Source organism: Taudactylus pleione, unplaced genomic scaffold (assembly GCF_031769625.1).
Source record: "Taudactylus pleione unplaced genomic scaffold, aTauple2 ptg000449l, whole genome shotgun sequence".
NCBI lineage: Eukaryota > Metazoa > Chordata > Amphibia > Anura > Myobatrachidae > Taudactylus > Taudactylus pleione.
Genome location: NW_028284851.1, coordinates 3,071,176 through 3,087,722, shown reverse-complemented (window position 1 = coordinate 3,087,722; position 16,547 = coordinate 3,071,176).

The following is a 16,547-nucleotide window of genomic DNA, read 5'->3' as shown; positions in this document are numbered from 1 at the left end:
CCGACCCTTGTGTTGTGTATATATGAAAAAGGACATTCACAGTTTAACAAACCAATCACTTCAGCGACAGGGACTGCCACATCTGGCTGAAATGATTGGTTTGTTTGGACCCCAACAAAACAAGCTGCCAATGCGCAGTGGACATTGGTGGCAATGATCCCATACACAAACTGGCTTTACAATACATTAGATTAGATGTCATCATTGTCATCGTCACCCCATCAGTGTGTGCATCCTCCTCTTCTTCACACATTATGAATTCATCCCCACTTGAATCCACCATTAAAGACGCTTCTGTATTTATTGGACTTAAGTGCTGGTAAAGGTCTTCCTCGTGGAATTTGTAATTATTTTGATGAACATCATCTTTTCCACATTTTGGGGAAGTAACCTCCTACGACGATCACTGATCCCAGTGTTCCCAGATGCACTGAAAACTCTTTCAGAGTATACACTGGAGGGTGTGCAACTTCAGTAAAGCAAAGCCAGTTTATGTAAGAGACTCCAAATTTCCTCTTTTTCCTGCCAGTAGTGAAAGGGGCTGAGTGACATGTCTATTTGGATGCTATCCCTAAAATAATCATCCACCATTATCTGAATGGTGAATGTATCAGACAAAGTCACGGTAGATATGTCACTCATTGTAGCCAGTTCTTTCAGACCCAACCAGATGTCATTAGGTTTTGCTGACTGATCTGCATCACCAGCAGCAGTGGGTCTCTTAGGAAAATGTAGTTTTTTCCTGGCAGATGTAGAAAATGAAGGAGGAGATGCTGCCGTGTCATGTTCCGCTTGAGCTGACAATTTTTTCACCACTAGCTCTTTGCATTTTTTCAGATTTATGTCTGTTAGAAAGAAAGACACAAGGTATGACTTAAACCTAGGATCAAGTATGGTCACCAAAATATAGTGATATGATTTCAAGAGATTGACGACCCTTGGATCCTGTCAAAATGAATGAAGGGCTTGATCTACAAGTCTGACATTCTTAGCGGAATCACTCCATTTCAGCTCCTCCTTCAGTTTCTCCAGCTGCTTTTGCAAAAATCTGATTAGGGGAATGACCTGACGTAAGCTGGCAGTGTTTGAACTAACTTCACAAGTGGAAAGTTCAAAGAGTTTGAGAACCTTGTACAACATGGAAATTATTCTCCACTGCGCTTGACTAAGATGCATTCCCTCTCCTCTCCCTATGTCATAGGCTGTAGTGTAGCCTTGGATGGCCTTTTCTGCTCCTCTATCCACTGAAGCATTTAGAGGGTAGAATTCCACGTAGTTACTACCTCTTGCTCCAGCAGAGGGCAGGGCAAATTCAACAGTTCTTGCTGAAGCTGCAATTTTCGACATGCAGTTGCTGAATGTCGAAAATGTCCAGATATCTTTCGGGCCACAGAGAGCATCTCCTGCACACCCCTGTCATTTTTTTTAAAATGTAGCACCACCATATTAATTGTGTGAGCAAAACATGGGATATGTTCGAATTCACCCACAATATTGCTGGCATTGTCAGATATCACAAATCCCAAGGAGAGTCCAAGTGGGGTAAGCCATTTTGCAATGATTTGCCAGAGTTTTTCTAAGAGGTTCTCAGTGGTATGCCTCTTGGTGAAACCGGTGATACACAGAGTGGCCTGCCTCTGAATGAGCTGGCATTTGTTAGATGCTGCTGCTGCTGTTTGCACTGTTGTAGGCAATACACCTACCCAGTGAGCTCTCAGTCATGTAATCTTTAGATTGCCCTGTCCCACTTGTCCGCATATCTGTGGTTAAGTGGACAGTGGGCACAATGGCATTTTGGAGGACATTACAAAACAACTTTTTTGTGTCCTTGTACAGATTGGGAATTGCTAATCTAGAGAAGTGGAATCTAGAAGGGATCTGGTAGCGGGGACACAGGACTTCCATTTACTGTATAAAACCCACTGCATTAATGGCGGATACTGGATGCACATCAAATACCAGCATAGCTGTTATGGCGTCAGTAATCCGCTGAGCAACTGGGTGTTTGCTGTCATACTTGTTTGCCAATGCAAAGGATTGTGTGATAGTCAATTGTTTGGTTGAACTTGAACTACTAAAAGTAGCCTTCTTCCTGGTCCCCTTCTTGGATGAAGATCCACTCGTAGCTACAGCAGCAGCAGGCGTAACACTCAAGGATCCTTCTGAGGAACAATGGATAGGAGAGGAGTCAGGTGTTGGTTGTGGATATTGCAGGTGCTTGGATCCAGATAGAATGGAGCAGCTAGGTGACACTGGACTGATTTGTTGTTCAGTTTTTTGTCCCCAAAGTTTTAATACCCTTTCCAATTTTATAAATGTGCTGCAAGTGACGTAACAGGGAGGAGGTTCCAAGACGGTTAAGGTCCTTACCTCTACTCACTGTTACATGGCAATGGTTACAAATGACTTGGCAAAGGTTGTCCGGATTTGGGTGGAAATGTTTCCACACATGAGATGTGGATTTTTTGGTCCTTTGCTCAGGCATGCCAACAATGGGATTTTTCCCACCATGGGCAACAACTGTTGCCTGATTTACAGTTTTTACACAAACATCCTCGGCATCAACATCATCATCATCAACATCCTCATCATCCTTGTTGTTATCGCCAACTACCTAAATATCCTACTCATTCTCCTCGTGCAATTCCACAGAAGCATCCTCATTTTCTATGTCAGCATGTTATCTTGTGCTGCTCGTCACCACATGAATGAGGCAGAAGCCAATGAGACACAGGCAGCACAGCACCCCTGTGCACCTACATTGCTGATAAGTGTGGCTAACATGCACACACAAAAAATTGTTTTTATTTTTTTCACACTGGGGGTGAAAAGCAGCAGCCCCTTAATAAATGACACAGGCAACAACCCTAGTGTAGCTACATTGCGGTTAAGTGCAGATTGTTAACACACACACACACAGGGGAAAAAATATATATATTTTAATTTTTGGGGGAACCCCTGGATTAGGCAGCACACCTATGTTGCTGATAATAAGTGTGACTAACGCAAACACAGAAATAAAAAATATTTATTTTTATTTTTTTTCACACTGGTGGTGAAGAAGAGCACCCCTGATAGACAGAGCACTCCCTGGACAACCCAGCAGAACAGCCAGCCAGCCCCTCTGGACAATACCCAGCCAACCCCTATGGACTTCAGCTAACCAGACCTTATGAACAGGACAACAGCCAGCCAGACCCTATGAACTACAGCCAGCCCCTATATGGACTATGGATAACAGCCAGCCCCTATGGACTGCAGCCAGCCCCTATGGACAGGACAACCTCACAACAGCCAGCCCCTATATGGACAACAGCCAGCCCCTGAGTGACTGACAACACAACAGTAGCCAGTCCCTATGCACAGCATGGCTCCCAGCTCCCTCCCTCTTCACTCTCCATTGCCAGAATGAAATATGGTGGCGATCACGGGACCTTTTATACAATTCCAAACTCGCGAGAATCTGAGAGCGGGATGATGACGTTTTGCCTTGTTTTGAGATCTGAGTCAGCCAGCAAAGAGATGCCCACTACTGCTTTCTCACATCTGTAATACCTCACGGTCCTGTGTATACATCTGTAACATCAGCCACAGCTCAGCCAGCATAGAGACACCCACTACTGCTTTCTCACATCTGTAATACCTCAATCCTGTGTATACATCTGTAACATCCGCCACAGCTCAGCCAGCATAGACACCCACTACTGCTATCTCACATCTGTAATACCTCACAGTCCTGTGTATATATCTGTAATATCAGCCACAGCTCAGCCAGCATAGAGACTCCCACTACTGCTATCTCACATCTGTAATACCTCACAGTCCTGTGTATACATCTGTAACATCAACCACAGCTCAGCCAGGATAGAGACGCCCACTACTGCTATCTCCCATCTGTAATACCTCACAGTCATGTGTATATATCTGTAACATCATCCACAGCTCAGCCAGCATAGAAACACCCACTATTGCTTTCTCACATCTGTAATACCTCAGTCCTGTGTATACATCTGTAACATCAGCCATAGCTCAGCCAGCATAGAGACACCCACTACTGCTTTCTCCCATCTGTAATACCTCACAGTCCTGTGTTTACATCTGTAACATCGACCACAGCTCAGCCAGCATAGAGACACCCACTACTGCTTTCTCACATCTGTAATACCTCAGTCCTGTGTATACATCTGTAACATCAGCCACAGCTCAGCCAGCAAAGAGACACCCACTGCTGCATTCTCACATTCGTAATACATCACAGTCCTATGTATACATCTGTAACATCAGCAACAGCTCAGCCAGCATAGAGACATCCACTACTGCTTTCTCACATCTGTAATACCTCACAGTACTGTGTATACATCTGTAACATCAGCCACAGCTCAGCCAGCATAGAGACACCCACTGATGCTATCTCACATCCGTAATACCTCACAGTCCTGTGTATATATCTGTAAAATCGGCCACAGCTCAGCCATCATAGAGACGCCCACTACCGCTCACTCACATTCGTAATACCTCACAGTCCTGTGTATACATCTGTAACATCAGCCACAGCTCAACCAGCATAGAGACACCCACTACTGCTTTCTCACATCTGTAATACCTCACAGTCCTGTGTATATATCTGTAACATCATCCACAGCTCAGCCAGCATAGAAACACCCACTATTGCTTTCTCACATCTGTAATACCTCAGTCCTGTGTATACATCTGTAACATCAGCCATAGCTCAGCCAGCATAGAGACACCCACTACTGCTTTCTCACATCCGTAATACCTCACAGTCCTGTATATACATCTGTAACATCAGCCACAGCTCAGCCAGCATAGAGACGCCCACTACTGCTATCTCACATCTGTAATACCTCACAGTCATGTGTATACATCTGTAACATCAGCCACACCTCAGCCAGCATAGAGACGCCCACTACCGCTATCTCACATCTGTAATATCTCACAGTCCTGTGTATACATCTGTAACATCATCCACAGCAAAGCCAGCATAGAGACACCCACTACTGCTATCTCACATCCGTAATACCTCACAGTCCTGTGTATATATCTGTAATATCAGCCACAGCTCAGCCAGCATAGAGACTCCCACTACTGCTATCTCACATCTGTAATACCTCACAGTCCTGTGTATACATCTGTAACATCAACCACAGCTCAGCCAGGATAGAGACGCCCACTACTGCTATCTCCCATCTGTAATACCTCACAGTCATGTGTATATATCTGTAACATCATCCACAGCTCAGCCAGCATAGAAACACCCACTATTGCTTTCTCACATCTGTAATACCTCAGTCCTGTGTATACATCTGTAACATCAGCCATAGCTCAGCCAGCATAGAGACACCCACTACTGCTTTCTCCCATCTGTAATACCTCACAGTCCTGTGTTTACATCTGTAACATCGACCACAGCTCAGCCAGCATAGAGACGCCCACTACTGCTTTCTCACATCTGTAATACCTCAGTCCTGTGTATACATCTGTAACATCAGCCACAGCTCAGCCAGCAAAGAGACACCCACTGCTGCATTCTCACATTCGTAATACATCACAGTCCTATGTATACATCTGTAACATCAGCAACAGCTCAGCCAGCATAGAGACATCCACTACTGCTTTCTCACATCTGTAATACCTCACAGTACTGTGTATACATCTGTAACATCAGCCACAGCTCAGCCATGCTATCTCACATCCGTAATACCTCACAGTCCTGTGTATATATCTGTAAAATCGGCCACAGCTCAGCCATCATAGAGACGCCCACTACCGCTCACTCACATTCGTAATACCTCACAGTCCTGTGTATACATCTGTAACATCAGCCACAGCTCAACCAGCATAGAGACACCCACTACTGCTTTCTCACATCTGTAATACCTCACAGTCCTGTGTATATATCTGTAACATCAACCACAGCTCAGCCAGGATAGAGACGCCCACTACTGCTATCTCCCATCTGTAATACCTCACAGTCCTGTGTATATATCTGTAACATCATCCACAGCTCAGCCAGCATAGAAACACCCACTACTGCTTTCTCACATCCGTAATACCTCAGTCCTGTGTATACATCTGTAACATCAGCCATAGCTCAGCCAGCATAGAGACACCCACTACTGCTTTCTCACATCCGTAATACCTCACAGTCCTGTATATACATCTGTAACATCAGCCACAGCTCAGCCAGCATAGAGACGCCCACTACCGCTATCTCACATCTGTAATATCTCACAGTCCTGTGTATACATCTGTAACATCATCCACAGCAAAGCCAGCATAGAGACACCCACTACTGCTATCTCACATCCGTAATACCTCACAGTCCTGTATATACATCTGTAACATCAGCCAAAGCTCAGCTAGCATAGAGACGCCCACTGCTGCTATCTCACATCCGTAATACCTCACAGTCCTGTGTATACATCTGTAACATCAGCCACAGCGCAGCCAGCATAGATACGCCCACTACTGCTGTCTCACATCCGTAATACCTCACAGTCCTGTGTATACATCTGTAACATCAGCCACAGCACAGGCAGCATAGAGACACCCACTACTGCTACCTCACATCCGTAATACCTCACAGTCATGTGTATACATCTGTAACATCAGCCACAGCGCAGCCAGCATAGAGAATCCCACTGCTGCTTTCTCACATCTGTAATACCTCACAGTCCTGTGTATACATCTGTAACATCAGCCACAGCTCAGCCAGCATAGAGAATCCCACTGCTGCTTTCTCACATCTGTAATACCTCACAGTCCTGTGTATACATCTGTAACATCATCCACAGCTCAGCCAGCATAGAGACACCCACTACCGCTTTCTCACATCTCTAATACCTCACTGTCCTGTGTATACATCTGTAACATCAGCCATAGCTCAGCCACCACAGAGACACCTACTACTGCTATCTCACATCTGTAATACCTCACAGTCCTGTGTATACATCTGTAACATCAGCCACAGCTCAGCCAGCATAGAGACGCCCACTACTGCTATCTCCCATCTGTAATACCTCACAGTCCTGTGTATACATCTGTAACATCAGCCACAGCACAGCCAGCATAGAGACACCCACTACTGCTATCTCACATCCGTAATACCTCACAGTCATGTGTATACATCTGTAACATCATCCTATAGCTCAGCCAGCATAGAGACCCCACTACTGCTATCTCACATATGTAATACCTCACAGTTCTGTGTATACATCTGTAACATCAGCCACAGCTCAGCCAGCATAGAGACGCCCACTACTGCTTTCTCACATCCGTAATACCTCACAGTCATGTGTATACATCTGTAACATCAGCCACAGCTCAGCCAGCATAGAGATGCCCACTGCTGCTTTCTCACATCTGTAATACCTCACAGTCCTGTGTATACATCTGTAACATCATCCAGAGCTCAGCCAGCATAGAGACACCCACTACTGCTTTCTCACATCCGCAATACCTCACAGTCCCTGTGTATACATCTGTAATATCAGCCACAGCTCAGCCAGCATAGAGACACCCACTACTGCTATCTCACATCTGTAATACCTCACAGTCCTGTGTACACATCGGTAACATCGGGGTACATCGGCCCATCACACACAATCACAGCAGCTCTGACCTGTCTCAGACATTGTAAGTCTTGTTACACGCAGTGAGTATACCAGCTGCGTATGCCGTCGCAGTGGCTAATTTATGCGCGCCCATGCAACAGCGTTCTAACGGACAGGCACATCTGCGTTTCTCCAAACACTCCCCCATCACCAATCTCAAATGCTCACAGCCTGTCTCTCACTCTGCGATGGATTCCTGTGTGTGTGCGTGATTCCAAATGCTATCGCTACGCACACGTCTGCGGTGCATACACATGCGCAGTACTCGCCATCGGCCGATCTGCGCATGCAGTTGAAATTGCGATCCATGCTGAATCAGGCCAAGAGATAGTTCAGATGACTCCTATTAGCAGAGTTCCCCATGGTCTGGTGGGCCCTGAGGGAAGGGGCATCCACAAGACGGCTATTTGTTTGAAATGAGCCCAAATTGTAACCGAGAGGAGAGTAACATTAGACATTTGGAGCTTTCAGGTAATCCACTGTATCTGGGTAACTTCATGTAGAAGAACAATGTGTTATACTGTATGATAACATACTGAACTCACTTAAGTTGTACATGGAGTTATATTCCGTGATAGTATGGGGATGTAGTCAGGAAGCCAGCGGTCGAAAATGCCGACCGCCGGCTTCCCGACAGTGAAATCCCAACATGGGACTAATGATATGCTTATAAATACCGATGCCTATCATTAGCCAAACACCGAAATCCTGATGCCCGGCATACCGAACATAGGTAAGGCGGGCATCAGGAGGTAATAGCGGCAGTGGGGGGAGTTAGGTTTAGGAACTCCCGGGGGGTCTTAGGGATAGGCACCCCTCTGGGAGGGTTAGGGTTAGGCTAGGGGAAGGGGGGATTAGAGTCAGGTGGTCAGGTTTAGGCACCCTCCCGGGAGGGTGTTTTAGGGTGCGGGGGGGGGTTAGGTTTAGGCACCCCTAAGGGGGAGGTTAGGGTTAGGCAACCCTAAGGGAGGGTTAGTTTAGGGGTCTTACTTACCTCTGTCGGGATCTTCATGTGCCGGCATTCCAGCGTCAGTATTTCATCCACCGGGCTTAGGTCCGGCGGTAATTCATACCGATTCCGATAGTATGTTAGATCCTGATTTAGACAAGCTGAAGCCTGCATAGGCATGAAGCTATATAAGAGTCCTTGATTTTTTTTTTGATTGACAGTATTAGGGAATCTGTTGCTAAGCAGTTTTCTCTGTTGTGAGGTTCTTTTTTCAGTCGTTGACAGTTGGCCAATTAGAGTTCAAAGGGGGAGTACATAATGAGGTATCTATGTAAGGCTAAATTTGAATTGGTCCAGCCTCTTTTCAGTTGGAAGCCCTTCCCTCCCTGCCCAAAACTGTGTATGTCTGTGGTTTGTTTGTCCTTTACTAATCAATTTTAAAGCAGAGAAGGCGCCACTAACCAGCTGCCACATGCACTTGCCCCTTTGAAGGATGGTGGGTGTGTCCAACCAATGCGGGGTGGACAATTGGGCACTTTCTTTGCAGAAGCGTCCGGACTGTGCCATAGTAAGGGGTGTTGAGACCTTCACAGCGAAGGTTACGCATATAGAAGGGTGGACATCTTAGTCGCCCCCATTTTTTTGGAAGAAGTATTTGGCTAGAGCTGGGTTGTGGTAGCACCTTCTTTTGCCACCCTTTATTAAAATACACAATCAATACATTCATGCAATTAATAAATACATAAAATTTTAATCAAACCAAAGCAGTTGTTGTCAGTGGGCCTGATTCAGTAAGGCTAGCAATTGCAAAGCTGCACACAGGCTATAGATATATGATATATGCACGCAGGCTATAGATATATGATGTATACACACAGGCTATAGACATATGATGTATACATGCAGGCTATAGATATATGATGTATGCACGCAGGCTATAGATATGATGTATACACACAGACTATAGATATATGATGTATACACGCTGGCTATAGATATATGATGTATGCATGCAGGCTATAGATATATGGTATGCACGCAGGCTATAGATATATATAGGATGTATGCACACAGGCTATAGATATGATGTATACATGCAGGCTATAGATATGTATGCACGCAGGCTATAGATATATGATGTATGCACACAGGCTATAGATATATGATGTATACATGCAGGCTATAGATATATGATGTATGCACGCAGGCTATAGATATGATGTATACACACAGACTATAGATATAGGATGTATACACGCTGGCTATAGATATATGATGTATGCATGCAGGCTATAGATATATGATGTATACATGCAGGCTATAGATATATGATGTATGCACGCAGGCTATAGATATATGATGTATACATGTAGGCTATAGATATATGATGTATGCACGCAGGCTATAGATATATGATGTATGCACGCTGTCTATAGCTATATGATAATACTTCATTTATTTTAAAACTTGCAACATAAAATACATAAATAGCATAAATATAATATATATATATATATATATAATCTAAATAATATAATATAATATACATAATCACAACAAAAACTTAGGTACACATAATATGACCACATATTATGCCCCTTCCAAACAAATATCACCTAACTTAACCATATATCATCTAACCCCTACAAAGAAAAACTAAGCAAGGATTTATAACACACATCACCTTTTCTAAACCACACAACTAACTAACAAACTTAACTCTACCCATCACCATTACCTGCCACCTCCAGGCAGATGTATGCAAAACCTTCTCATAAAAATAACAACAAAATCTACAGTGCATGTAAGAAGAAAAAGACACCCAGCTGGACAAAAAGCTGGACAAAAAGAGGCTATCCACCACCCACTCAAGGGGGCTTCAACTGACCCCACCGACGGAACCAGCTGACAGCGTCTAGCCTCCCTCTATCCAGATCCATCATCCTCTTCACCTCTTGTAGAATTGAATCCACCACCACTTCACAAAGGAGGACCTTTATCCGTATGGAGACATGACACCGTGCACACCACGTGTGGTACCTAACCGCTAAACTAACTAAAATAATTGTGGTCAAATCAAATCCACCGTACCTTCTGACTTCCCCATAAACCCACTCAGGGTAACTATGACCCGAAAGGCACGGGATTCCAGTGGTCTTTGATACCTCCTCATAAACGTTTACATTAAAGGGGCACTCAAGCAGGAAGTGGTCCATTGTCTCCTCCACCCCTGGACATTCCTCCCATGGACAACCACGTTCACTGGCACTCCTCCACTTGAGGTTCCCTCCAACATAAAGCTTTCCATGAAAAGAGAGCCAGGCAATATCCTTGAACTTTGGCTGTACCCTCTGTGAATTTAACAGAGCTAACTCGTCCGATGCGGCATTACCCGGGCAGTCCCTCAGTGACAGCAGAACATGAAAGTGAGTCTGCAAAATTCTGTTCCCCAACTCCCTCCTGGAACAGTTTTTGACTTCACTCACTTCCAAACCATATCGCTTTATCACCTTCAAGCTCTGGATGACATAGATCGGGAGGTAACCATGCCGAATCTGAAAACTTTTCACTTGGCCACCATCTATCCATAGACTGAGGAAGGGAGAGTATCCAAAAACATACTCCCAACGTTAATTTTATAAAAGCTGTCACAAAAAAAATCACAGGGTTTACCATATCTATACCCCCATCTTTCCTTGGTTTGTAGGTAATACTTCTATTAACTATGTTGGTCCTATTCCCCTACAACAGCAGAAAGAATAAGGAGATCAATCTAGCCCACATAGATTGAGGCAGAAAGCACACATAACTGACATACAAAAAAATAGGGACCAGGTAAGTTTTGCACAGGTCAAGCTTTTCCCTAAAAGATAACTTCCATCTTTTCCAACACTCTACTTTCTTGGTAGCATCTTCCAGCCTTTTAACCCAGTTTAGAGAGACATAATCACCATGATCAAATTTGATGCCTAGGATTTTAATCTGATCGCTGACCTGGGGGAAGCTGTCCGAAAGGGAAAATCCATCACCTTCCTCCCCCATCCAAAAAACTTTGCACTTCTCCCAATTTACCCTGGAGCTCAAGGCTTCAGAATACTCACAGATAAGATGCTCCATGTCACAGGCCTCTGCCTGAGAAGACAGAACCACTGTGACATCATCTGCGTAGGCTACCACCCTCAAGGGACACTCCGGACTCAGCTGCACCCCTCCTACAGTTCCACTCTCTACCCTTCTGATAAAGGGATCGATCACAAAAACATATAAAAGGGGGCTTAGGGGGCAACCCTGACGAACCCCAGAGCATACCACAAAGGTAGGACCCACCCAACCATTCACAAGTGGGAAGCTTTCAGCCAGTAGATACAGAGTCTACAACCAATTAACCACCCGCCCTGGAAGGGAATCGGTGGTTCGATTCTCAGCAGCGGCAGCCCGACAGCTGAACAGATCCCGGCAGCGGCAGCCCGAAAGCACTGGAAATCCCGATCGTCCTAAGGTAAGTAATCACTAACCTAACCCCCCTAATCCTAACCCTCCTTAGGGGTGCCTAACCCTAACCTCCCCCCCAAGTACCTAACCCTAATCCCCCTGTAAGTGCCTTACCCTAACCCCCCCTTCCTCGCTGCCTAAACCTAAGTCCCCCGGGGGGTGTCTAATCCTAAATCCCCCCTGGGGGTGCCTTACCCTAACCCTCCCTCCCACTAGCCTAACCCTCCCGGGGGGGTGCCTAACCCTAAGTCCCCCCCGGGTGCCCTAACCCTAACCCTCCTACCCCTGCGGCTATCCGCTCGCGGCACCCAGCATCCCTTCGATCGGGATGCCGGGCACCTGTCTCCCGGCATCGGGAAAATGACAGGCATCTAGATATAGATGCCTGTCATTTAACCCACGCCGGGATAAAGCAGTCGGGAAGCCGGCTGTTGGGATCATGTCAGCCGGTTTCCCGATTGCATCCCCCTGGTAGACCATACCATTCCAGCAAAGCCCAAAGGTACTTGTGGTTTATCTGGTCAAAAGCCTTAGACTGATCCAATGCCAGTATGTACTTTCCCCACTTTTCAGCCCTGCACCGCTCAATGGCCTCCCGGACACCAAGGACAGCGCTAAATGTGCTTCGACCCTTCACAGTACAGTGCTGAGAAGAAAAAGCTCAGAAAATTCTAAAAGCCTATTAAACAGTACTTTTGGCAAAATCTTTTTGTCTGTATTAAGAAGGGCTATGGGGCGCCAATTCTCAATACGAGATGGGTCTTTCCCTTTGGATAGCAAAATAAGTGCAGATAACCTCATGGAAGGAGGGAGAATTCCCTCATCCAGGCCCTCATTAAATACTTCCACTAGGCGGGGAATTAGGAGGTCTGAAAAGGTCTTATAAAACTCAGATGTCAGACCATCTGGCCCTGGTGATTTCTTGGGGTTCAGACCCACTATCATTTTCCTAATTTCTTCTGCAGTTATATCACAAGCCAAGGAGTCAAGAGAAGTACCCTGAGAATTCAGGTCAGGAGTCCCCCTCAGAAATGTCTCCATCCTCTCTCTAATAAGTGGCTGCTCAGACAACAGATCGGAATAGTAGGACACCACTATGTCCACAATGCCCTTCTTATCACTACGAAGAGCACCCTGTCCATCAACCAGTCCTCTAACATGTTTGGCATCAACTGACGCTTTATAGCTCTGGTAAGGATCTGGCGAGTGGTACGAACCATAATCCCTCTCCATAACCAAAGACGCCAATCAGTTATATTGAAACTCTCTCATCTGAGCCTTCACTCAGGATATTTCCCCACAATCTCCCTCCTCAGAGATCAAGAAATCCAATTTCCATCTCAGTCTATGTTAGACATTTTTCTTTATTAAGTTTCTCTTAGCTACAAGACCACGGAAAAAAAATTACAGATTCTCTTTTTAATTACCTCCCACCACTCCGACCTATTCCAACCAGCCTCCAGAAGTGTCTCCAGAGATTGAAAGAAGACCCTAAAGGACTGTCTAACTCTCTCTTCTTCCAGAAGCTCCGAGTTCAAATGCCAGAGGCCCCGCCCTTTCTGAGGTTTTCCTGAGGTATACAAAGTTACTGAGAGAAAACCGTGATCGGAGAACTCCACCAACCTCACCCCAAGGGATGAAGTTTCAGAAGTCTCCTTAACAAAAATCCTATCTATCCTAGACCTATGACTACCACTAAAAATAGTGAAACCTGTGAGGTCTGGGGAGTGATGAATATGTACATCCACCAGACCAGGCTGTCTAACCATACTAGCTAAAAAATTGGAGTCATAGTCCAGAGGTCTCCTTGCGCCCCCTCTATCCTTTGGCCTAATTATAGTATTAAAAATCACCACCAAAGATCACCTGCTGGGCCGTAAAAAGATAGTTTTATCTCCATGAAGAGACATTTCCTCTCCCATTGTGACTGAGGACCATAAATATTGATTAACCTAAGGTCCTGTCCCTTCATGTTAACATCCAAAATCATACATCTGCATATAGTTACCATGTCAGTAAAAAGTACTGCCACTCCACTGCACGGCTCAGCCGCAAGAGACCAGTAAGAAGGACCCCTCCTCCACTCACGCTTCACTTTATCTAGGAGGTCCAATTTACTAATCCTAGTCTCCTGCAAAAACAAAAAATCAGCCTCAACCATGTTGAAAAACTCAAAGGCCATCATATGAGCATGTTCGGAAACTACGGAAGCCACATTAATTGTGGCACATCGTATAGGATGGAGATCCATATTTATAGATTATAAAAGAAACACGACCATGCTTACTTTTACTTCTCCATGTGAAACTTCTAACCATGAAAAACACAACCAAGAAAACTTAACCCTGCACGGGCCAGCAACTTCCACATCTAAAGTCAAGGGTATCTCCTGCATACCCCCTCCTCCATCCCCTTGAGACAATTCTCCCCCACCATCAGAAGGCCCTACGACTGGGGAATGTGACTCTAGATTTATGTCTACACCTACCTCACCCGCCACCTGACTAGATTCCACTATTGATCCCAAAGTTGAATCAATAACCTCCTCCCCCATCTATAATCCTTGAGTCTCCTCTATAACAACCACCACATCCTCCACCACCCTATCAATTTTTGGAACATCTTCCATTAACTCTGTTCCAACCGGGTCACATATCAAACCATCCTGATCCTCCTCTGGTGATAACTCCTGTTCAGGCTTTTTCTTTTTTTCTCCTTCCCTTCATCACCACCCTTTACTTCATTTTGTTTAGCCATCATCCTCGCTTTCCTTCTACTAACCCCAGAAACCAAGAACAACCCACCTCCCTCCCTCACTACCTCACCTTCCTCGTCAGATGTAAAGACATCAAATTTATTTGATAATACTAAATTCGTATCCTCTCTTTTTCTCTTCTTCCACCCACCTCTCACTTTTTGAAGAGGTTCTTCCTCAACCTCTTCCCTTCTCACCTCCTCCCTTCTCACCACCTCCACTCTCTTGCCCTGTTCTTCCCTTACCACCTCCACCACTGTATTTCTTTCATTTCCCATATCTTTCCTTCCTCCACTATCATGACGAGGCTGCCTAGACTCTGTATTGTGGCATGCTTTCGGGCACCTACTATAAGGGTGCCCTTCTTCCCCACAAAGGTTACACTTAACCACATTGCATTCTTTTGTAACATGCCCAATTTTCCCACACAGTGAACAACCAGCCTCCAGAACCGTACAATCACCACTCAGATGCCTAAAGTCTCCCCACTTAAAGCACGTCCTCGGCTGCCCAGGGTAGAAGCACTGAACCCTGTCTCGCCCTATGTAAGCAGCCGAGGGGACATGCACAAACCCGGCATCTGAGTGGCGTAGTTTGATCAGTACCTCCCAAGCCCCCCCCCCATACCCCCATTGTATGACCAGCCTTCACCATATGCGACTGCACATCACAAAACCTGGACAGCCAGAAACTTATGTCATCAGGTGGCAATGACTCGTTCCTGACCGATACTGTAGTCTTTACTCTGTCTTGCTTTGTTACTAAATTTGCAACAAAATTGCTATATGGTTCTGAATTCTTGTATGCCTGCCATTTCATCCAGAAGGCCTGTAATCCAAAATACATCAGGAAATCCAGATCGTACTCTACAGACCTTGCTGGGTGAATACAAGCGTACAAATCACTTGCAGAAAAAACTAAATTAAATATTGTTTTCAAGAATTTTTCATTATTTGGTGCTTCTCCCTCCCCCACCCACTTGAATTGCACCAAATTCCTCCTTTTCCCCACCACCAGCATTCCCAACAAATGCATTACTAGCTGGATTTACTCCTTCACCCTGTTTAGAAACCATGGCCCTCATTCAGAGCCGGACGCTCTGAGCAGAGCGCACGCTCTGAATGAGGGCCGCCCTCCATAATTATGGAGCGTCCTCATGGACGCTCGTATAGTTGTGGGTCACCACCCACAGCCTATACGAGCGTGCAGGTTGATGGCCGCGATGGTCTTGACCATCGCGACCATCGCCACTGCGAGCCGGAGCCTGCGGTTGAGTTCTCAACCGCAAGGCCCGGAGTGTTTTTGGCTCTATCAGAGCCAAAATCACTCCCACTGACATCACTAGTGATGTCAGTGGGCCGGCTTCTGACGGTAGGTGTTCCCTTGGGAATGCCCCCGTCTGGGAGGCACGCCCCCGGCACGCCCACCAAAGGGGGCGTGCAGTCAATCAACATCGACAGCACGCCCCCTTTGATCAGACACAACGAGCGAAGGAAAGTCCTTCGCTCGTCACGTCTGGCGCATGCGCACGACGGAGCTCCCGCCGTCGTGCGCATGCGCAGTGCACACCATCGACCCACTTGCGAGCGGACAGCCGCTTGCGAGTGGGTCTGAATCAGGCCCCATGCTCGCATATGAAGCCACCTTTGGCACAGATTTGTCCCTGTTGTCCCCATTTCTCCCAGCTCTTTCAGCCCTTGCTACCATGTCTTTAACA